The sequence below is a fragment of the Oxyura jamaicensis genome, chromosome 18 (assembly GCF_011077185.1).
Source record: "Oxyura jamaicensis isolate SHBP4307 breed ruddy duck chromosome 18, BPBGC_Ojam_1.0, whole genome shotgun sequence".
Lineage (NCBI taxonomy): Eukaryota > Metazoa > Chordata > Aves > Anseriformes > Anatidae > Oxyura > Oxyura jamaicensis.
This window is the reverse complement of record NC_048910.1, coordinates 8,515,801-8,540,255: the sequence shown is the minus strand read 5'-3', so window position 1 is coordinate 8,540,255 and position 24,455 is coordinate 8,515,801. Positions and strand designations below refer to the sequence as shown.

Genomic DNA, 24,455 nt, shown 5'->3' with positions numbered 1-24,455 from the left:
GGGATGGATGTCACTGAAACAAATAATTGAGACTCAAGGTAAAAAACTGGTTGGTTGGAAGGAAAATATGACAGGTTTCTAAATGGGCAGCCACAGAAATAGCTATTTATCTGGTCCCAAAACGAAGCACTGTTTCCACTGTCTCAGATCCTCTGCACTGTGGCACTAAGCTCTTCCTCCTCTTAGCACAGGAGTGTGTCCGAGCTGCTAGTGTACCTGTATGTGTAAGTGACAGTCAGGTACCGTAATGCCAAATGGCTTCGCGTGAGTTCAGTACATAGCACAAGGGTTTGCCTACGTGACCCACAACAGAAGTGCTGAGGTTCTGTACCTGTCTGCCCTGTGTTATTATATTTCTGTCCCCACTTCACAATTACACTGGTTCTGAGCCTTGCATGCACTGAGGGCTGTGACGTACAGGCAAGTTACTAGAGCATAACAAGCTCCTGCCTGTCAGCTTCTTCACCATAATTGCCTTGTTCACGCTCTTACCCCCAGTAAATGCAATGTAGCTATCTGCCCCCCCCCCCCCCCTTTTTTTTTTTTTGTGGACGGGGAAAACTACCTTGGCTTACTTTGTATTTGCCAACGGGTGAGAACAAGCATGAAGACAGTTATTATAGGGTAGCTGATACCTGTTAACTTGAGTTATTCTTCCTGTTTCTAAAGCTACTTTGTATGTCGGGGTCATGCTCATCATTTAAGATACGAACTTGGTACCAAACAGGCAAACACTTTAATGGATCTCCTCATTACCTTCAAACCCTAAGGAACTGTCTCCATTGGATGAGCGTAATAGATGTGCCTGGGGCTGTTCAAGCTAGGGCAAGATATCACAGGCAGAAAAGAATCAACATAGGAATATTAACAATACATTATTTTGCTGGTGCAGTTTTCCCATATGATTACAAGTGATGAGTGCTCCGTGGGAGTGAGGAAAAAAAGATTGGGCCCATACCGATAGACCGTACTCAGTTGTTCACAGCCATGCTCCATCCTTTACTGTTACTTCATTTGTTTGCTCTTATGTTACTGTATTCTATCCTGAAGGCTAACCACATATCATATATATTTAAAAGAACAGTAGTGTGCAACTGGTGTAGATCTTAGGGTTTCTCTCCCAAAACATTATGATATTCCTGCTGAGAATATGAAGATAGAGGCTTTAATCCTTGGGAACAAAAGGGTGTGAGTAATCCCATTTCATTGCATGACCTGGAATCTCCACCCATATAAATACATCAAAGAGTAGCTATGATTTCACTCTTTGACACCCATGCGTTGAGGTTCTCACCCTGGGAAGCAAACAGCTCCTGTGGCTGGGCTGGACAGTGCCCACGAGGCTGGGTAGCATGGATGTTTTCAGCGTTCTTTGATCTTCCTGCTGGACCAAAATTATTCACATCTCCCCAGTGTTGCTGAAAACTTATCCAAGCACTCAAGGCAATTATTTTTAAATGTATGTGTGCTTTGGGCCAAGTCCATGTATCCTGACTCATGATTGACTCAGCCCTTACTTAAGCAAAACTCCACTCGATGTCATTAGGAACGGAGGCAGGACCTCGGGACTGAGCCCCCTGCCAATGGGAGCAGGCAGCAAGAGCTCAGCGCCGGTTCACGGAGCTGGTGCCCTTCCACAGCTCCCACCACGTTCCCAGTGCCTCGAAATCCATGGCGCCTCTTGAACCTTGTGTGGCAATGATGTCTACAAGGGGAAAAGCCCCATCCTGCTCAACTGCACTGCTCAGCTCACCGTGTGCGTGATGAACGAGGCTGGCCCGGTACTTTGTTGACTAAGAGCTCTCAGGGCTAATCCTACCAGCCGGCTGTAGGGACTGCTGCGCCCCGCGTTAATCAGCAGATCGGACTAGATGGTCATGATAGCCTGACCATCTGGCTGTAAAGTGTTGCACTGTGGGTTGGTTGTAACTCATCAGAGTATTTCAGGTTTTTATAAATTAATTTCAAACACAGTCAGCTCGCCATTGCATGTTAGAGGCGACGATGATTTGGGTATAGAAAGAAACTGGCTAATGGGAGCACTGGGAAGAGCAGTGTAAAACACAGACAGCTCTGTGTGATATAAGCCTAGCCGGTGCTAAATAAGCTCTGCAGGCGCTGAGCTCCTCTGTGTGCCATGTTTCCCAGCGCTCCTGGCTCTGGGTGAGGGCAGTGCCTTGGTGCAGCGCTGGGCCTGACCTGGCTCCCTGCGCTCACGACTGCAGGAGTCAGCTCAGGTCTCGCCAGCCTTATTAGCTCTGGCTCAGCGCCGGCAATTCCTATTCAGGCTGGCTCCACGCAACATGCTTGGATGGCTGTGCCGTGCACATCCCAGCATGGGAGTGGTGTCCTGGTGTCAGGAATGTGGGACGGAGACACTGCGGCTGCCTGCTGAGAGCAGCACGGTCACATTCACACACGCGAAGAAGCTCTGCTGGAGCAAGCTGTCCTGCCTGGAGGCAGCCCGAGTGTCCCTGTCCTCGCGTGGCCAGTCCCGAAGCCACCCAAGGGAGACTGCGATTGATAAAATACTAATAAACTGTTCTGAAGTGTCCCTGCTGTCCGCCACTCTCCTGAGGGCCTATTAAAACCATTTTCACCAGCCATTTTCCGCTTAGTGAGTGTGACTGCCAATATGTGGCTAAAGCAGCCCCCCAAATTAATGGAAATGTTATTTATTTACGTTTCACTTAAGCTTCTGCCATTGTGTTTTGCATGGCTGCACCTTGACAAATGGCCCGATCAGTTTTATTCCTAGCTCCAGCTAGAAATAACAGAGCTGCCGTGTGTATTAGTATCATCTGAGTTGGATTTTTGGCCTCGTCATAGGAGGAAGCATTTGCAGGACTGGGCTCAGCGTATTGGTCTGCCAGACGTTGCTGCACCCTTTGTTGCCCTTAACCATTTCTTTCATCCAAGTAAACAGGTCTGAGCTCCAGTTTGAGTAACTTACTGTTCTGTCTTTTGTAATGCTGCATTAATAGGCTTTGAAGAGATACATTTTCTGCCAATGTAAACACTTTCTTGAATGTAACAGAAATGAGTCCTTGCTTGCATTACTTTGCTGTGAACATTATGAAGGCTGTAAAATAGCCGTAAGTAGACGGCCACATCTGAATCTCCCTTAGACTACTCCAAGGCTTCCACAGTAGTGACTAAATGAGGGTGTCCTCTCAGAGTGCCTTTTTTTTCCTTTTTTTTTCTTTTTTTTTTTTTTTGATAAGAAGAGAGCTGGAAGCTGCACGGCCCTGTAATGTTCTCTGCCCTTCCCTCTCCCCATCCCACCCCAGATGTCCTAGGAGGACACATGGGAAGTGACTCAGTGCAGCTCAGTATTCTGCAGAGCACTTTGCTGTGTGATGTTTCCAAAGGAGGGCTGCATTTCCTAGAGGTTTTTTAGGGACTGCAAATTACACAAAAGTAAATACCCACGGGGCTCAGTCCTGTGTTCCCTGCTATCTCTGATGGGAGTCACAGCACTCACCTCGACTGCCACAGGACCTGCTCCGCTGTATGGACTTGAGATCTAAAGCCCACCATAATCAGAAATGATCCTGTTGACTCTGCAGGTGTTAAGCAAGCCCTATGTTTTCTTCAAGGCCACCTTAGGCCCAGGCAGCGAGTACATTTAAATATAGGTGACTCTGTGAAGAAATGTTGTAAATATCTTGTCTTCAATACATTCACATCAAATACAATTTTAGCACTGTGGTTGCAAAAAGATACAGGAGTCAGTAAAGTCACCAAGACCTAAGTCAAGACGAGGGAAAGATGGTGAGTAAGGAAATCCTTCAGTGTTCGCTTTTCTGTTTTCACGTTCCTGTGACTTGAATTCAAATCTGCCCCACACTGAAGAGCCTGGAAACAAGATCTTCAGGTCTTTCCTAGTTGTAATGAGAACACACCCATACAGAGTACATGAGGAGAATTAAAGGAAGGAGATTTGCAAAACCTCTTAAAACAGCAAGCTTCTTAATTTTCCTTTAGAATTCAAAGGAGCCGTCAGCCAAAAATATTTAAGGACTGGAGCAGCTAAGCCCCAGCAGAGTGCATGGCTGGCTTGGTTTGCTCAGGCTTATCTGAATTTTGTCCTGTAAAAGCGTGAATTATTGACTCTCCCCTCTTCTCTGCTTTACAGTCCTCAGGTACCTGGAGGGCATCCCAGAAAAACAGGAGGTTGAGCCAGCCCTCTCAAATGCTCATGTTTTCTAAGTGCTTTCTGAATCTGACTGGCTAAGCCCAAGTTTGAATATTTAAAGGTTTTCAAAAATCTCGTTTCGCACCCCTCCACCCCAAAAAGCAAAAGCAGCAAAGCAGCAGAGTTCCCCGTAAACCTAGACCCTGGCAGGGGAGTGGCAGCCAGCGCCTCCGCGGTGCTGGGAGCCGGGAGGTGCCGCAAAGACGCGCTCTTGTTCCAGCCTAGTGGTTTCCAGAAGCTGGGCTTTTATTGCTCTGGGTGAAATTTGTTCTGTGTGCGGAGAGAACCAACAAGGCTGACAATGTAGCAGGACTGAATAATGCAGAGGCCTTTGCTAGCCCTGTTGCATAGGAATGATTCCCGCATCCTTCAGGCAAGGCAGAGTGGATCGGCTTTGAAGTGCCTCTGCAGCCGTATTGCAGCAAGTTAGAAAAAATATCTCCAAGTTTAAAAGACTTTTGGTGAGATGCTTTTTCCCCCTATTGTTTATCTGACTGCTCCGTGCCTGAAATGGTGTGTTTGTCTTGCAGCCGTTGGAGTTAGCATGCAGTGCTTTGTGGGGGGGTATCCTGGGCTCTCACCCGCTTGGAGCTGCCACCCGAACAGCTGCCTCCCTTCCACAGCATCTCCGCTTGCTCCAGCACAATCCAGCCGGGCTGGGCTGTGCCTTCCAGTCCTTGCCACTGCCCACGAAGGCCACAAAACTGTCCCCAAAGCATTTTGCCCCATGCTCGGTTTGCTGTGCTTTTCACAGGGTCCTTTGCCCTCCAGCCTGCCCTATTTTCTTCTTTGTGTAGGACAGGGTTTAACACCCCACCTTGTAAAACCTTGAATTAAAAAACACAGTGTCTTAAAAGGCTTAGGTGGGATTAAGAAGCACAACCCTCTTACACACAGAGCTAATACTAAGTAAGCTTTTCTAAATTACCAGTACGTGATGTATTAACAGGAGAGAGCTCCCCTATCACTCTCATCTCAGCTTGTTTGAAGGGGTATAATGGAAGCTGGGTTTACTGACTTCCACTCGGACTTGGGTGTTTAATGCTTTTTTGGTCTTCTGATGTCCCCGCCATAATTTCTGAAAACATTTACCACCCTTCCAGGCCAAAACCAGACCTGGTGTAGACAGGTGTAGTTTCAGTTGCTTCAGCAGATCTGGGCCAAGCTGCAGCGACCACGAAACTGGAGGCGGCATTTGTCAGCAGGGAAGAGCAGAAGACCTTGTCTAATTCAAGCCCTGCTGTGGGACTTTATCAGCAACTCTGCTATGCCCCAAGCCCAACTTTGGAGAAGGCTTATTTTATTATTCTTTTATGCAGAAGTTAGGCTAAGGGTCACGTGCCACTTAACTGTCAAATAACTGGCCCATAATATCACTTGCATTGCACAATTCGATGTGCAAAAAGCTTTTCTACCCCATGCAGAGGAAACTTGGAGAAGAGGGGAAGGCACCTTTGTCTTTGTGCTCCTTCACTCCTTGCCCACCCCCACATAGCCCCATTTAGAAGATATTTATTAGCGGGGGAAGTACAGCAAAACGTAGAATCTGGAGCTGCATCGCTCTGCACATGCAGGATTCTCATTGCACCTTTAAAGAATCACAACAAAGCAAAGGAGCTGACACGCTGATTTTTGATCTGGAAAATGAAATCTGACATAACCAGTAGTTACATTTTTCTTATTCCCTGGTAGTTTGCCTAAAGGCAGCTTTTAAATAATTCCTGCTTTTCCCCTCCTGAGAAATAATCTGTTTGCTTCTGAATTAATTAGGCAGCATCATGAAAAACCTCCAGAGACTTTGAGAGCTGCTGATCTAACTTTTTAAAATATATAGTGGGCCTGATTCGTAGGCCAACCAGCGGGAATTCTGCTCCTAACTTTGATGGGAACAGAAACAGGCCTTTTATGTGAGATGGTACTGAAAAAATAGGGTTCCCTGTAAGTAGTGAGAGATGCTACTCTTTCTGCCTGCTTTTCTGGCATCTGTGGCTGCAGTATCTTGAGTCTTGTGGGACTGAGAGAGAATGTCCTTTTTTATTTCATCTTCCTTTGTACAGGTCAGTGTTAGAGCTTCTGTTGTTTGATGAGCAGATGTGTGCGGGAGTTGGGTGCTCTCTCTCCACCTGTGATGTCCAGTGGGTGACTGATGCGCAGGGCCTGGGCTGTTGTGCAAGGCCAGGAACTTCAGAGGAGCTCTTGTGGGCATAATAGATCATTTCAAGCCGGGCAGTGAGGTGTCAGCTAACTGGCACTTGCTAACTTAAATCAGCATCAACCTAGTAAAATCATTTGTAACAGTATCTTAGTTTTCTGCTAATCTAGAAGATGAAAATAAATTAATTTTGGACTCGTGAAAATAAGTGACTTTTTATGATGTAAAAAACAAAGAGACACTCAGTCACTGAATTGAAAGTGTTTGTCCAAGTCTGTACAGGGTGATGTAAAAACTTTTATTTGATGAGGTAGAAGAAATGGATAGAAGAGCTCATCTAGATGGGTTTCCAGGTTCATGAGTTCTTCATGAAGCTGGGCTTTATGGCCTGGATGGTCTCTCTCTCTTCTGTGTTTCTTTGTTCTTACATTCCTGACTCTACCTGTTGCCAGTGGCAATATCACCAATACAAGTCGGGACAAGGATTAGATCAAAAGATGTGTGAGGAACCAAAGATGGCTCTAAGTGAGATTTGGAGCTCAGATTAGGAGATCTAAACACCTGTTTGTCTTTCAGGGGTAGGTCTCTGCTCAGCCAGCTTTATACTGGGGGGTTCACTCAAGTAGCTCTAGGAGTATTCGTGGTCAGCGTGACATCTGGTGAAGTTGTCTCATGAAACCATACTGCTCATCTGAGTGACACAGGCTAGAAATGCCTGAATTTGCAGTACGGACCAGAAAAGAAAGACTCATTTCAGGCATCACCATGTCAAACCTCATTATTCAGCAGGGCTTCCTGCTAGCTTTTAGAATATCAAAATGTGCTTACTAACACTTGTGTTGTTTAAAACTTGAAACAAAACTTCATTGCTGCACTCTCTCCTCTCCCTTTGTGTTCCCTGCCTTCTGAATGTAGCTGTGCCTTCCAGCAGCTCGCGCGGCTCAGCACAGGCATGGGTTCACCCAGCTGCTGGGCTGCTGTGGCAGTGCTGCTTCGGGAGGTAAAAGGAGAGAAGAGTTTGTCAAGAGAAAGCCCAGACTGCAAGCAGGAGCAAGGAATGTAGATTCAGTTTTATAATTAACAGTCTGATGAGCTCCAGCTCTCCCTTGCAAATGGGAGATTTGTTGCCTTCTCTGCAAAGCCGTTGGGAGTTTGGAAGGTTCCTGGGAAGCCCGGCAATCTGGGGGGTGTGGGCTCAGGAGCTAACTCTGAAACCACACCAGCTCATCTCCTGCAAAAATCCATATGGAAAGGAATGAAAAGCTGAAGGCCCAGAAAGCTGTTATCTGCTATGTCCTTTTGTCAGCTGATGTCAGAAATTTTACCTGTATAATTTGCTAATATACATTTTATATGCTGTAGTGTTGTGAGCACAAATGACTTTTTCTAAGATGGAGAGGTCAGTTACTTGTATTCCTGGCATCAGCTTGGCCTTCCATGTCAGTCTGCCCTGGAAGGCTTTAAAAGTCACCGTGTTCTCCCTGCTCTCTATCAAGCCTGAATTTCCAGTCAGGAAAAAAGCCTTCTTGTGGGCAACGTCCAAAGAGTTACAGCTTTATTTACAGTTTAGTGACCACCTACATCAGCGTAGCTCATCACTAGCAGTGCCTTAGGCATGTTTCTACTTTATAGCTTTGTGAGGCTGTTTACAGTGATGTCAACAGCAGAAATAAAGGACCGGGCTGGAACTACGGTCCCATTAAAATCAACAGCAAAACTCCCACGGACTTCAGTGGAGCAGCATTTCACTTAGTACTTCACGTGAGGAGCATGTATTTTATTGTCACCTTGATCTCTGCATGTTCAGCTTCGTTTTTCAAAGCATACTTGGTCCGTGGGCAGCTTCACGGGCTCTGGCAGTACCTGAGGTACCTCTTCTGTACTGACAAATTGCAGGTCAGTCTGGCACATCTGTCACTCTCTTTTCTGTCTTCAGGTCACTGCTTTCCCTATGCCTATTGGAACTTCTTTTGCTTCCTTCTCTGTACTAGCTATAGATCTGCAGCCATCCATTAACCTGGAGAAGAGGAAGCAGAAAGGATCTCTGTGGACTTTCCCATGGCCACAAAAGAGGACCAGGAATTGAATTATGGATTGGGTCATGTGCTGAAAGCAGTAGGCCTGCACTCATTCTGAGCTAGCAGGTCTGTGAGAATTCCATAACGTAACAAATCGTCTGGTTCACTGAAGAAATGGATGCATCCTTCTGTTCCCTCCACTCAGCAGCTTTCTTTGCCCTCCCCCCAGCCAAGTTGTGAAATTCTGGGCAGATTGTATGTACATACACCCACCATGCCTCCTATATAAAGATACACACATATGCATACAGAAACCCCACGCACAAGCATGTACCTCACATGGTACACGGGTTTGGTAATATTTCCAGCGATTAATCTCCCTGTTTCTGAGTTTGTACAGATTCCTGTCTAATCTCCAGAAAGATTATTTCTTTCTATATCCTGAGTGCCAGTGATATGCAAAGGCCAAATTGCATTGCACGCTGCCCTTTGGGAAGAGACTCCTGCTTAAAAGCCTTCCAGGTCTTGGCTATCACAGGAGACTATATTTGGAAGGATGGGAAAGCAACACGAGAGGCACATGGAGCAAAAGCTGTGAGCATCAGCAGTTTACTACAAGTAAACAGTTTCACTTCTCTAGGTGTTGTGTTCACCAGTCTTGTAAACAGGGTCCGAGTACAATAAGATAACAAAGCAGTAGCCCTAACCTATCTTGTTTCTTCGCAGCTGGAGTTATAAACTGCCAACAGGCTCGTGCCAACTGTTCTGTTTCACCCCTCTGTGAACCAGCATTGCAGTGTTTAAGTTGTCCCTGCAGAACCTTTTGCTTTGCTGGAAACAAAAAATCACCAACCTCACTTCCTGCTCTCGCAGAGATTTACAAAAGGAGGACAAATTTTGGAGAAGAAGATACTTCTGTCCATTTCTTTTTATCCCAGCCATTGAGAGGCAGACAGTGCTGGCTGCTGTTTCTGCTGTCCTGTTTAGAAAGAGCTGTGTGATCTGGAAGCTGATGGTGCAGTCTTGTCTGATAGCATCGGCTTTCCCTGAATAATTGTGGACATTCCCACCTCTCCACTCATCCCTCCAAGCACCTTGGAGTCATAAATCGCAATGCTAGAGCAAATGGAGTCATGCTCAGGGAATGATCTCCCCGCTCAAGGTGAATCCTGATACCTGACGTGTGAGAAGACCAGGCACATGCTAAGAATTCCTTGCTAATTTAGGTTGCTAGTTCATCAAAAACATCCTCCCAAACACGCACAGGATGTATTAAGTTATGGTGTAGTAAGCGATCAGCTTGTCATACTGACATTTCTGCTCCTTGCCAGAAAGTCCTGGACTTCATTATCTTTCTCAAGAAATGAGATCTGTTAGTGTCACCCTGCAATAAATTTGTGTAACTGGAAACCTCTCCCCAGGCACACAAACATAGGAGGACAACTGAGCATTGCTGTTCTCTGAAGACTGATATATAAATACATGCTGGACTGACTAACATCAGCTCTTCCCCATTTCTGGTCGAATGAAGTCTGAGCTTCCAGATCTTCTTGTTTCATGTTTGAGCCTTGGTCCAGTAACATTTTGGCATAGGCACACACCGAGTTATGAATTGGGGCTTAGCTTTTTGGGGCTATCAAATGAGGAGATTTAATTGTGTGTAAGTTACCTTATGGTGTCACCTTGCCACGTAGGGTTCTACTTGGAAAGGCTCAGAAATGCCACCCAGCCTGCTGTGGCAGGGGAGGCTCTCAGGGGTGGCCCCGGCGCAGTGTCAGGACACAGTCCCTGCACCTGCTGTTGCCTTGGTGACTTACAGGCCCGAAATAAGGTACTTATAAATGAAACTTCCTGTGTGTTGTGATCCTGTCAGTAACATAGATCAGTAGAAAATCTGGAATCTCCGAGCCCTGTCATTGTCCCCATGATCTCCAGCCTCTTCTGTTATGGCATTGTTGCCCCTCAAATAAAATAATAATAAAAAAAAGCCATAAGTCATTAACAAGTCTAAGAAGACAACTCAAGAGAAACTCTATTTTCCTGTAGAAAGTCCTGAAATGACACATTTTTACCTTTTTTTCTAGTTTTCGAAAGCACTGCCCTTCTTCCCAGCTATTATTAAGGTGGTGACTGAATGGTTTTAAATTATGAAAATCAAGTTTTGAATAAACAAAAGATTTTCATTATATATTAAATAAAATTTTCCCTTTTGTGATAAGGAAATACAGAGACAGCTGTTATAAGAAGCCGTGGCAGAAGCACAGAGGACTCCCGTTAGCCCTGTCAGTGCGGTATTTGAACCAAACAAGAAAACCGAACGTAGGCTGGAAGATGCACGGCACCTCCAAAAGCGCCAGTTTCCCACCAGATACAAATGTTGTCAGGAATCACCAGAGCAGGTAGATGCCAGTGATGGCAAAACTCTTCCCATTCCTTAAATTTGTCCCCTGGAGTTCCCAGGAGCAGCACAGAGCAGCGCAGTAGCTCCAGGTGCACAACGGGCTGGTCGGTGCGGTGTCGATAGAAATGAGGAGCGATGCCATGTTGCGTATGGCTGGATAGGAGCATCCAGGCTGATCTCCTGCTGATACTATTATGGGCCAATAATTTCTTGCAGTTGATGAAACTAGTAGCAAGGATTCTCGTGGTGCAATCATTTTCCATAGTCACTAACGCTAGCTTTAAAAGGCAGTGCAATAGGTAATCGTTTACCAGGAACCAGATGCTTTTGGACTTTCTTAGGAGGCTAATTTTGGGGGGTAATTTCAAAATGTTTTGGGTGAATTTCACCATTTGTTATAAGTATTCTTAAGGAAAATCAGTGTGAGTAGCCTACTGTGTTTTGCAGAGGTCATGCCGGTCTGTATTCTGTTTTATCTGGTTTCATACCAAGGCAGTGGCCCACACAATTGTCTCTTATTTGCAGTCTTGGCTCATTAAGGCGATAATTTGATAAAGCAGGTTATTGTCTTTACCTTGGGGGATCTCTTCTGGGTTGATGTATTGATGTTGTGGACAGACCTGTCAATATGCTCCTCTGTTCTCAGCAAGTGCTGCGGCACGTCCCCGTCGTGATTTATGGGCCCCACCTTGCGTGCAGCCTGCCAGCCCCGGGCACCGCCTCTGTGCATGGCAGAGGTGCTCAGGGTGTGTCTCGGGGAAAAAATGGGGATGGGGCACGCTGAAAGGATTGGGGAAGGTTTCTGAGAAGACCCTTGATGGCAGTGTATCCCTGACTTCTCTCATGAGCTGCTAGGAGCTCAGGGAGGAGTTTGTTCAGCTCCTCAGAGAAAGAGCAACTGGTTGAGGAGGTCACAGAGGTCCATGAGGACGTCCTGGATAAGTTTTCCTCAGGGAGAAGTCAAGACAATGCACAGAGAGTAGAGAGGAGTTATTTCACCCTGGCAGCAGGACAGGGGCTTGGCTGGCACCAAGCAGCTGCTTTGAGGCCCAGTTTGTTCCTCAAGTGCCTTGGAGGGACCCAAGGGGTGGCAACGGCTTCATCTGAGCCATCTTTCCTTGGGCATGTGTCCCCCTGCAGGGGCATGGCAGGAGTCAGAGCCACCCCCAAAGGTGGTGGCAAAGGGGGGAGCTGTGCAGGCGGTGGGGATGCCAAGCAGGGCTCTTCTGGGAGCACCTGCAGGGCAGGTATCTGCACAGAAGCTCTTGTCCCATCATGTTCTCTTGCCTGTTTGAGAAACCTGCGTGTAAGCCTGCCCAGCGCTTAGAACAGTAGTTTTCACACAAGTCTGACTTGGAGATTAATTAGTAGCATACAACATATGTTGTATAGTACTGGCAAAAGTATTTTTGGAGACAGAATGCTGATAAACATCTATTTCTGGGGAGAGGAGCAGAAACAGTCGCTGGGGCCATATTGCAGTGTACCAGGGCAGGTACATTGGGAAAGGCAGAACTACACCAACGCAGCCCCGTGCCCGAGAGCTCTTGCACAGAAACTTGATGGCGAAACATCACCTGTTCCTCCCTGATGATAAAAAGATGAGATAAATAATTAATAAGCATCCGAGTCTCCATGTGACTGCTAAATAGATTTCAGTTAGACATGATGTAAATTTGAAGTGATTTTTTACTGGTTGTGCGTAATAAAATAACTATGGTGGTTAATTTTTCATCCTCAAAGTTTAGTTAAGATCATTCAGGGGGTTTGGGCTGTTACATCACAGCCCGAGCCACTGAGAAATAACTGCCTCGCTTTCAGATAGATGATGGTATTCTGGGGAGGAGATCTTACTCACAAATACTCACCCAAGTTGTCCAAATCGGGAGGGCCATTTGGTCTTCTGGACACTGAGATGATATGCACTGGTTATTAATATATGCAATTAAATGTGTGCTTTGGGGGATTTAATTTCAGGGGTGGACTCGTTCCATCCTCCATGCTCCTGTATAACTCATTGCGGAATAAACGGAGCACCGTTCTGGGTTAGCCTAACCCACCTTTAAAGCCAAAGAAACTAAACTGTCCGAAGGGATAAAGTAAGTAGTATCAGGTCACGTTTTGTTCCAGAATAAATGTGTCCAGGTGTGGCATTTTACAGGAATAGCCGTGCTCTGAATGCGCATCCTCTTAGTCTGAATCACTTCTCAGGCTTAGACAAGCCTGTGTTTCCCAGTCCCAGCCCTGCAAGATGCACAGGGCAGTGCTGAGTGTGGTTGTTTTAATTGCACCTTCTGCAGAGATATTCGCGCTCCTCCAAACTCTGGTGGGTCCAACACCAGGGAGCTGCTTTCTAGATCATACAAAGTTTTCAAAGTGTTGAGCAAAACTAGCAGCATGCTGATATCCTGGGGAAAAAATAATGCTGGGAAATTGTGTCCTGCACGGTTGTTCCTGGGACGCCTGCTGTTCTCTTTGGTTTCTCTCGGTGCTTTTCATGTGACTGGGCTGTGCTCACCCACAGCTTTGCCCCACAAGTTGGTGCAAGCCTGCAGGATGTGTCAGTGCACAGGATGGACCCTGACTCATGGGGAAAGCATGTATGGAAAACGTTGCCATACTCCTGCAAATGCTTGTTTTTCTTTTCTGTGAGATTTTTTTTTTTTCATTTTAAATAAATCAGGAGTTTAGCAATAAAAGCTAATGCTGAAAGGAAACGGTGCAGGTGAGCCCATGTACAATTTCACGCTGTATTTATGAACAGAAACCCTTTTCAGGAGAGTCAACTGGGTTTGAAAAAAAACAGTGGCAGGTAGCTTCTCTGCTGCCTAGAAGGTGAGAGTAGAGCGGCTGTCTTGCTAAACTAAACCTCCTTTGCTACTCTCGCTGTTCTGGAGTTACAAAATACCGAGAAGATGCTACTCTGGAGTACCTATTTCTAAATCCTGCCGTTTTATTCCAAAATGAAGAGCGTCTCTGTTCTAATTCCGCTGTAACCTGAGGAGGAATTTGGTGATAACTGTTGTGCTTTAAATTCACACCTTGTGATACTCCCAGTGGTCAACGACAGGCACATTTTTTTTTCTTTTAGTTCCATTGCTGTAAATCCAGAATAACCCTGTTGAGATGAGCCAGTAGCTTTCAGTAACATCTACGAAATGTGTCATTTCAAAGGAATGACTCTGGATTTTACCACGCAAATTTGGCCCACAGTGTGTGAAAAGAGAAAGTCTGAGTTAAGCAGACCAAACCACTCCCTGACTGAAACATCTTCAGAAGCTCTGCAGTAATGCGATAGGCAGCAGTTCTCACTACGGCGTCAGGAAGAACTGAACATCAAGGGAATAATTAACATCTAATTTAGCTGTGAGACCAGGATCTAGGTGGGTTCCTGCATTAAATAATTGCTTCCAGAGCCTGGGAAGGTTGGGGCTGCTCACTCTGCTCCGTGAGGCTGCTGCCCATCTCCCTGAGCTCTTTTACAGCAGGCAGTGCGGGCTCCATCCCATGGTGCTTTTGAGGACTGGGTGCTGTGAATGTCCTAAGAGCCCCAGTCTTCTTCTGGCACTAAAGGAAACGCAGGGATATAAGCACACCTCAACACCCAGGCATCTTGCTTAAACATTGGTACAAAAAAAATCACTTTAGGCATGTCATTTTTTTTTTCTCAAAGCCGAGAATCTCAGCGTAACCCTCCTCAGAAATGCATCAGAGGCTTGTGGGCTGTGTTGGAGAAAATGGCCAACCCCTAGACAGGTCTCTTCTGTAAAAACGGGATTTGCTCTGCCATGTTCTGGTGACTAATTGCTACATTATGCAAGTCAGGGTATTAATGCACAATGGGGCGCTGGGGCCTTACGTGGCTGTTTTCAGCGCTCCCATTGCCAGCCATTGCCTTGCAGCCACACCACAAAATCGGAAGGTCAGGATTTTACATCCCCACCCTGGAGCTCTGCAGAACTGCAGGAAGAGTGAGGTGTGCGTCCTTCTGTTTGAAGAGGTCCTTGTTGTAGCTCCCTGGGTCAGGGACAGGTGGGGGCTTGAGCTCCTGCCGTGCTCGCGGCTGCCTTCATGGCCACCTCCTGTCCCAGGCCCCTTCTGCTTCCCCGCACGGCTCAGCCCCCAGCAGCTTTGGCTTTCCCTGGTGCTTGGCTCCTCCCCAGAGAGAGGTCTCAGTTTCAACACTTTGGGTTTTTATGGTCATTTATTGCTACCTGAAACACCATTTCATTTCCACAGCCTCTTGCTGAGCCTCCTCGCTCCCTGCCATGGCATGTGAAGCGTGCTGGCTCGGAGGAGGGATGGAGGCAGCGAGTTTTCGCCGGCTGCGCGGCCTCTGCAGCCTGTCTGCAGGCAACTGCCCCTTAACTTCTCTTGTTTCCTTTCTTGTTTTAAGCTGTCTGCAAATATATTTGTTTTTCTTCCAAAAAGCCTTCGCTTGCTCAATTAGCAAGAGAGCTCTTTGCAGAGAGCGCCGTGGCTGTGGTGCTGCCATCGCTAAGTGCTTCTGGAGCGCTGGCTCCTCCCCAGAGAGCTTTACCCTTGCAATCCTTGTGCTGCCTGTTGCTGTACATCTTACTGCAATATCGCCACGCGGTGTCTTGCAGAAAAGGAGCTTGTGTGGCACAGGGGTTTAGATGTGTTGCCACGAATCAGGCCGATCCGGGTGGGCTCCGGCCAAGATCTTAAGCGCAACTTTTGCTCCCTGCCCTATTGGGTCAATAGTGTGTCCTCCCCGCACATGGACTCTTTCACCATCCAGAGTTTTATTTGCTTTTGTCTTACTTAATGGTTCTGCCACTTTGTTTGGAGCAGAGGTTATGAGGATACAAGTCAAACCTCTCACATGCTGGGAGAGAAGGGTGGGTGCTGCCTGCTGCAATGCTGCAAATACCTCTGGTGTCTGCCTGCCAGCCACCCCAACAGACCGAGCCCTGGCCTGGGAGACCAGCACTCAGCTGGGACCCACACACAGCCTGCATGGCGCAGGAACATCTGGAAACGGCCTGGGTCTGGAAGGCACCTCCCTGACTGTCCCGGGGCAGTCCCCGTGCTGTCCCCAGTGAACCCCGTGCCCTTCTCCAGCCCCAGGCAGCGGAGGACGGGCTCCCTTCGGCCGGAGGTAGCTCCACGGAGCGGTGCCCTCCTTCCTCTTGAGCACCCTGGTAGGAAACCTCGCCAAAGAGGCTGCAGAAGCCTCTGCCACTCCATCTGCATTCAGTCTTTGTCTGAACACAGGATAAAGAATTTCTCCTCTCAGGGGGATTGTGGCACTTTGTGTTGCTATTTTCCCTGTTTTTGCAGTCTGTTTAAATTGTGGGTTTGCCCTTAGAAGCCGGGGGCTAAAGCCTAGTAGAAGACTGTTTACAATGCTGCTTACAAAATCTTTGTAGAGTTCAGAGGCTGTTTCAGCAAGACATTCCTGAACAGTTCTTCGCTTTATGTTGGCCCCAAACAATTCCCTTACCCACTCGGGGTGCTACTGCATGAGAGCTCAGGCTGGGCCAGCAGACCTGCAGCATCTCAGGCTCTTTAGCCACCATGTGCAAGTGAATGTCACGACTGTGAGTGCAGGTAAATATTAGAACACCTTCTGGAGCCTTGCAGCCTGGCTGACCTGCTTTGGCTAAAAGTTGGGCAGGATCTTGCTTTGCTCTTGCATAGGAAGCTGGCGTTAGGATCGCATTCCCGAGGCCCGTGTCTCACAAGATCCCGTGAGCTCCCTTGAAGACCCTGCCGTGGGGGTGGGAGGGCTCATGGGCTCGCTCCCAGCACAGGGCTGACTTTTGCCCTTGCTGGAGCCGGGGAGTTGTAGGAGCTGGAAATTTGCTTTGTGTGATTGATCGCATCTGTATGGCACATAGCGCTGCGTTGCGAAACGGCCCTTTTATGTGTCAAACTGACTTGCAGTGTGACCTGATGTAAATGTAAGGGTATATTTAAGGAACAACCGAAATTTACAAAAAACAGTTCTACTTTTTTTTTTTTTTTTTTTTTTTTTCTTAGAGCAAAAGGCCCTTGTCAGCTGATGGGAATGGGGCACGGCATCCCTCCGGGGACATGGGGACCCTCGTGGTGGCCATGGGCATGGGGGCTGTGCTGTTAGCTGCTGAAATGCTCCACCCCACTGCCCCATCTGGCCACGGTGAACCTGTCTGGCTCACATCTGGGTGATTTGATGAAGAGGCTGAGGACAGCTCTGCCTTTCCCTGCTCTGCTGCACCCCATTGTCAGATCTCAGACAAGTCTGTATGAGACCCACCACAAAGGCACTCAGGCCCCGAGCTCCCGGGTAGGTGCACATCCTTCAAAACCTGGGTGACCTGTCAGTAGGAACTGGGCATTTAAAACAGATCTGGCCCTGCTGCTCCCTTTCCCCATCTGCCTTTTGGTGTTTAGCTTGCACACACGGTTTGCCTTTGACTTTATTTACAGCACAAAGCGAGGTCTTTGCAGTCCCACTAGAGCCATTAGGCACTTGCTAAGTATTAGCGCTGGGACTGTGGCACAGAGAGAACCGACCATCTGGCTGGCTCGGGGCCTGCTGTGATTGCAGAAACGGAGTCGCTGGGAGGGTGGGCTTTATCCCATCAACACCTCCCTATCGCTGCTGAAGCGATGCTACCCGTACATGTCAGCACCGAAACATATCTCTGCTGCACACAGTCCATCTACTGGCGGCAAATGCCACCGAGAAAGATGCCCTTTAATTAATGCACTTCATAACAAATCATCCGAACACGGATCCGTCCCTGGAGGCAGTCACCCCTGCAGGTGCTGTAGGGCTGCCTGTGCACTGTGTGCAGGGCTGGGTCCTGAGCATTTCACTCTGGGTGGGAAATGAGTTTCTGGATGCCAGATCTTAGACTGCATATCGTATGTTTTTGTGAAGAAAAGAGCAATGCTGGGTGGGATCTGGTGCTTCCTTGCATGAAGCCCGTGACTGGGGACATGTCTGAGAGGCCCATGCCAGTGCGGCGGTGCCACGACGGAGGTGCCAGGCCACGTGCAGGGTGCGCCCCTGGCTGCAGCCCTGTGCACAGAATGAGAGCCAGCAACAGCAGCAAACCCAAGTGAAAGGGATAGAGATGCCCAAAATGAGGTCAGAGTGGCCCTGACGTGTGAATTAGAGTGACATTCCAGCCTTGCCTTCCCGTCACTCCAAGAAGCCTCCCAGCATGGAGAGGTGCAGGGGTAAATCATGAAAAAGGGAAGGGAAAAGGATCTTGTGCTGAACTCTTGGTGTTAAAATGAATTCACAAGTGTCTCAGAAAGCTGAAAACAGCCATTCCCGGAGTGGTGAGCAGCGTGCCCTGCTCTGCACAGGATTTAGTGCTTCTCTTAGCACAGTGAAAACTGGCTCCACGCACCTCAGGCAGAGCCAAGGCGAAGTACTTGGCACCCATGTTTGTTAGTGCGCTACCTTTGAGTTCTGCCTCGGGTTGGGCTGAAGAAGACAGATGATCCATCATCTACTGCTTGTTTGTCTAGCCCTGCTGACTTCAGTGAAATGCTTTTGTTTTACCAGGGAAGCTTGAGCACTTCATACACAAGCCCGTCCCATGAATGCTGTGGGCGCTGGATGGGAATCAGTCTCAGCCCTTCACAAGCTGCAGTCCCTGCGGGAACCCTTGCTGTGCCACTGCAGAGGGTACGTTGCCTCTTCCAACCCTGTAACAACCATCTCATAACTGACAACTCTCCTGTACAGCTGTGGTAACTCCATGTGACTCCTGTGTACAAAACCACAACAGCACAAACTCCCTTGGTGCAGCTCTGATCCCCCAGTGAGTCCCAGCCACGCAGCCTGGATAAGTCGAGCACGCACTGATAGCTGGCCATTGTCTTTTCTTTAAGCAAGTGCATGTATGGCTTTGTCCCTGGGAGCCAGAGCAGCACGTGGATCTGCAGGGTGCGACCTGCCATTGGGCACTGCAAGTACCAGAAGAGCAGTCAGAGCAGCAAATTTCAGTGCAAGAGCTAGGCAGAAAAACTGGGGAGAAGTGGTGGTTGTTTTGGATTGACCAGAAAAAAGTTGGTTTTTTTTTTTTTTTTTCAGTGCTTTCTGGAAACAAACAAACAAAAAAAAAACTAAAAACCCTGCTAAAGGAAATCGTATTTTAGTTTGAAGCAAATATTTATTTTGAAATGTTCTTTTAGCTTTCAATCTTTTTTATTTGAGTTTCATTTTGACATGAAAAGTCGGAATGTTTTGTTTTGCAAATGTCAGAGCAAAATAGTTCAACCTCTTGATAATTTTCCCTTTTTTCTAAACCAGAGCCAGCTGTTGCAGATCCCACCCTGGTGGTCTGTCATCGCACCTTGCCCCTGGGACGAGGGTCTGCAAGAGGATGCTGGTGCCCTGATCCTGACACAAAGGTAAATGCATCCCAGAGCACACTGAGTTGTGGAAATTTGGGTTGGGAAGGCTCTTGGGGGTTCGGTGTTCAGAGACACTTGCAAGTTAAGGGCAGGATGCAGAGGGCCCTGAAACCACTGGGGCGATGTCCACTTTAGTTTCCCTGTGGGTTGGCCAGGGTGAGCAAGCATGTGAAAAAGTGAGGCACTGACCGTCTGCTTGCGTTTTTTGCCAATAATGAATTATGAGCTTGTTTCAAAATGACATTTGGAAGTGCTGGAAGGAATTATTTTCACAGCTCAGGGAAGCAATGTGGTTTGGTAGCAGAAAGCCTGTCAATAGTAAGCCAAAAAGTGGGGATTTTCCAGGGGAAGTAGAGACAAGCAACTGTACTTGTTTGGGTCAGTCTTAGCTTCTGCTTCTTTCTCTGAATATCTCAGTGGTGAGAGTTAATAGGGATAAGGATGTGTCAGCCCTATGCCAGGTAGTGGATTTCAGCCTACAGCAGCACCAGCTCTTGCAATTTTACCACAGATTTTGTTACAGTCGTTTTTCAAAGCTCTGGTTCCTCGTATCCTGTAATTATGTGAGAGTTTCAGCGTTCTTTAAAACTGGAGGTAAATTGTCAACTTTTCTGATTGTATAGAATAGCCTGAAAACAACCAAGAAATTCTGAAAGGAAGAAGGGCAAGTAGAGGAAGCCTGAAATTACTTGTCTTTGAATTCTCGAGATTTGTAAGGCAAACTCGTGATTTTGCGGCCTAGGACAGGCCTGCTAAATGTTTGGTATTGGCATTGCCGTGTTTATTTTCCACACTTGGATTTCTGTATGGCTTTATACACTTTATGAAAAATGCAGTATTTTAAGTTATTTTTTAAAAGGAAGCAGATCTCTGTGCTGGATGATCTCCAAACCAGACTGTAACATACAATAAAAATTCTGTAGTGCACTGTAACAGACTACAAAAGGCTAAGATGTTACTTTACCAGCACAAAAACCAGGCATATTACAGAGGAAGAGAATTATATGGTATATTGCTTGTACTTATGGACAAAAGGAAAGGAAAAAATATATACTGTGTGTGTATACTGCATATAGAAATTACAGAACAAAATTTAATTAGATCTTTATACATAAAATCCACATATGCTGATTTATGATATATTTATTTCTTAGCCTTTGAAATGATGGCTGCCTTCACTTTGAAACCCAGTCATTTGCAGACATCAGGTCTGTAATTCAGGAACTGTCACAACCAGAAGTTTGTGGATTTGAGTCTGGCAAACGCCAGTCCCAGCTTATCTCTGTTTCAGAGGCGAATGCAAGATTCCCAGTGAAGCAGGCAGGGGAGGCATGCTGCAAAAGGCATCTATAACTTGTTTTTTTCGAATGTATAATTTTAAAGATTAAGTTGCTTGTTCTGGTCATTAAAAAACAACACCAGTGTAATGCATAGTTGCAACTAAAGAGAAAATGTATGATCTTTATAGGTTCCATCTAAATGTTCCCCTCCCTAAAGGGAAAGTTTCGTGCTGTATTTGCAAAAGGTATGTGATTAGTACCCAAATCATGAGTGAGGACTAAAAGCAGCTGGAACACAGGCCTTTCTCGTGTGAAACAGGGAACACATGACTGGATCAAGACCTTGCTAAACATGCATATTAAAGGCTAGACGGTGATGCCTTTACTCACACTTATGAAGTGTCAGTCTTCCTGGATCACAGCAATATGCCACGGACTTCTACTTCTTTGCCCCACTGCTGAGAGCAAGTTACAGACTGGTTTCCTCTACTCCCCTAAGCACCTTTGGAGGTTAGTGCCTAAATGACTCCTGAGAACAGGAATTCAAACATGACTTCTTGATGTGGTTTAAGCCGCATTATTTTTTGCTGCTGCTGAAAGAGGGAGATCCTGTTCTTCCATCTTCCTCCCACCTTCTGGCCATGTATTCCTGCCAGTCGAGCTGTGTCACTCAGATCAGTGGAAGGGCTACACGGTCCTCGTGTCAAGTCCTCAGCTTGTGCATGGACGCCTTGACTGCTGAACACAGTGCAGCACATGCTTTCCTGAGTAGTGCTTCTTCCTTTCTGCACAGTCCCAGAGTTGCCTCCAGCTGCCATGAAGGGGTCTGCAGGAAATAACTGTACAAGTACTAGCCCCTAGCCAAGCAGGGATGTTATGTGGTTGGTCTTGATCAAAGCCTCGGAGGAACGTGGTGGGAGAGAGTAAAGCTGAGCATCAGGATTTCCTTTTACCCCTCTAAAACTGAATCTAGTTCAAAAGAAAATGTCTGTTCCAGTTATAGAAATAGGGGCTCAACTAGAGACAAAACAAGAGCTAATAGAGTTTTTAGCCACATCTGACTGGAGGTAAAATTGGATTTTAAACTTTAAAGTAGAATCCATAGAGAACTAAGGCATGCAGCAGGAGTCTCGCTGGAGGGTGCATTCTGCTGCTGACCAAAACAAGCCAGCAACAACTGATTTTGACTTCAAAGAAAGAAATTCATGTTTGCAACTAGTTTAGCATCCGCCATGGGAGATGTAAAAGGTTGTGATGGGTGAATAGTTTACTGTTGCATCTAATCCTAAAGACAGGTTTATTTAATCTCTTGTGAAGATTGGTTTGTGTCTTTTACTATGGAGCTTGCACGTCATGTGGCCCAGCTTTCCTCTCCAAGTTAAGTAGGTAGAGGTTGAATGATGCAGCTCTCCCAGAGCAGGAATATCACTAGTTGATGGCTCTGTCTCAGTGATATTGAAAACAGACATCAAGGCGCTTTTCACTAACACATTCCATCAATGCTAGAGACTTGTCACGCAGGGAGCAAACACTGAGAGAAGCAAAGGAAGCATTTACAATTTGCTGCCGTGAAAGGAGACAAGATAAATCAATAGGAACTAAATTAGCACAGCCAGCGGCCCTCACACCTACTTTGGAAACTCTATTAAAATCCATGGCCTAGAATTTGCAGGAGGGATTATATGCATGAAGAGTGAGTCAAGATTTTAGAGTGAGCTAATGTAAGTGACACCCACTTCTCAAACTGCCTGAAAACACATACTGCCAGAATGAGCTGCCAAAGACCGGAGTTCTAGTAAGTATTTGCTGGCTGTCATTGGCCTCAGATAAATACATTGGGAGGGGAATCATGGAGGAGTCAATCAAAAGATAACACTCAGCAAAGCTCAGTTGCTTGCATAACACAAGGAGTCGTCAGCTTTAACTAAGGCTGAACATACATCTCTGTTCGTGGGCATCTTCAGCAGCAGGACGGCCCAATCAGAATCCAAAGAGAGAGATCTGAGAACAGCACACAGGAACGAGGTCTGACAAGTACCTCGTGTGATGGAGTTGGTTGTGTTACTCTGCTGCTCTTGGCTGACCTTTTTAATTCAACTGAAACAATATCTTTCCTAGGCTTTTGCTGAACGTTGCAGATTTATGACAGCATCCCACCAATACACCGAGGCACAAGAAGACTTGTTAAAAGTCAAGTTGACGTAATTAGTCTTGCAGAAATCTGTTTATTGGTGTAGTGAGTGTGGCATTTCCAGGAAGCATCCAGTGTGTGTGTGCTGTGCAGTTGGTCTGCACACACACGGTAATTACTGTAGAAGCACAGAGCTGGCTCCAATCTCACAGGGTCACACGTGTGTCCTAGAGTCCCTCCCTGTTTATGTGGCAAATCGAGGATTTCCCAAAGTCCAACAATTGCTGCTCCCAGGCCAGCTGCTGGACATCCAGGAGTCCTGGACAGATGTATAGAGCCCTCTACTTCTGCCAGGCAGAACTTGTAAGAGAAAAACGTATCCAAGAAAACCTGAACACGTGGCAGCTCTTCGCAAAGAAAATACCACTGTCAGCACATTCAGTCCTGTCTCCCAGCCTCTTACTGGTTCAGGGCACCTTCAGTAGAATTTCCTGCTTTTCTGGTAGTGACAGTAGCATGCTGGTAAAGCCCACAGTAAAGGAAAGGAAGATGTCTGTCACTGAAATGTTCTGGGCTTGCAGAAGAAGGGCTGCATCAGGACTGGCAGCACAGCAGTGGATTTTTCAGCTCTGCCCCTTTCCAGAGCTTCCCATGGAAATTGGTACGTGCAGGCCCTGGCTCTGCGCTACGAACGGCTACAGACCTCAGCCACTTACCCAGTGCCTGCCAGAGGAACTGCAGGGATGAACTAGTCTGGTCCTGCACTGCTTGGCAGCCTTTTGTGGAAGAACACGGGCTTCATGCAAGAGCAGAAAGGCACCACTCGGTAGCTAAATGACAACGCAAAGTTGTCAAAGGAGGTAAAGAACAGGGGGTTCTGCCAGCCTCGGTGGTGTGCTTCAGCTTCATTTACATTTCTAAAGTGTGTTGAGCTCTTCACACAGGAGCTGCTATAGAAACACAAGACATTAATAGCATGGAATATACAGTAAGGAACAACCAGTGTACAACACATGTGGTCTGAGCAGGAAGAGAACTTGGTGCATGCTCTGCAGTTGTGGGGGTCTTAAGCATGCATTAAATTGCAGCAACTAAAGGTGACAGAATACAGACCATAAACCTGAATGCCAGTGCAAAAGTGTCAGGGCAGAGGTGGGACCAGCATGATTAAATAGCAAAAGTGATTTTAGGAGCCTCTGTTTTGGTGAGAGAGATTTCAGAATTGCTTTTCAAAGGTCGGCTGCACAACATTCAGAATACCAGGCGCCAGATTGCTCTTCTCTTTTGTAAACCCCCTGATGGTTCTTGTGCATTGGCACTGCACCTCGCTGGGGGGACTTTGTTTCACAACGGGATATTTGGGCACTGTGGTAATGGGAACTAGGCGAAATTCAGGAGGACTTTCATGCTGAATCACAGCTTATCTTCTGCATAGCAGAAAGGAGGATTCCAGATCTTTTCTTCTTCTTTTTACGTTGAAGAGATTTATGGCAAACATTTTTTAAAAACATCAGAGGGAAAGAAGCACCCATCCTCCCAATATTTTCTGCCTTTCCTACCACAACTGGGAGATAGTTTGTGTGGAAGTGGTTAGGTTAGCTGTGCTGGTGTCTGTTGTGTGCACGCTGGAAATGGGCTGTGGCTGGCAGTGCCAAGTGGATGCTTGGGCACCACCCTAATGTACCACCTGCCTCCCAGATAGCCCTTGGTTCTGCATGGCAAGGATAATAAAGTGAAATGTAGACTTGCAAGGATACTCTGGAGGATTGCTGGTGGGAAAGCTTGTCATTGCTCAGTGCTTACCCACGGGGTGTTTGTTGTAGTTGGACTGGTCTGATGTACAAAATCTCTCTTATTCATTTTGGTGGACCTTGGGCTTGCGTGGGAGGTGAA

At 46.9% G+C, this 24,455-nt stretch overlaps 1 long non-coding RNA gene across 8 annotated transcripts in view; it reads left to right on the top strand.

The window, feature by feature from the left end:
• LOC118175667 overlaps nt 1–24,455 on the top strand; it is a 66,704-nt gene that overhangs the window by 12,843 nt on the left and 29,406 nt on the right. For 7 of the 8 annotated variants that reach the window (XR_004755070.1, XR_004755073.1, XR_004755071.1 and 4 more), the window contains 2 exons: nt 18,298–18,420; nt 19,048–19,148. This is a non-coding gene — a long non-coding RNA (uncharacterized LOC118175667). Of the gene's footprint in view, nt 1–18,297; nt 18,421–19,047; nt 19,149–20,750; nt 20,942–24,455 lie in introns of all 8 variants that reach the window. The other variant, XR_004755075.1, reaches the window with a different exon arrangement.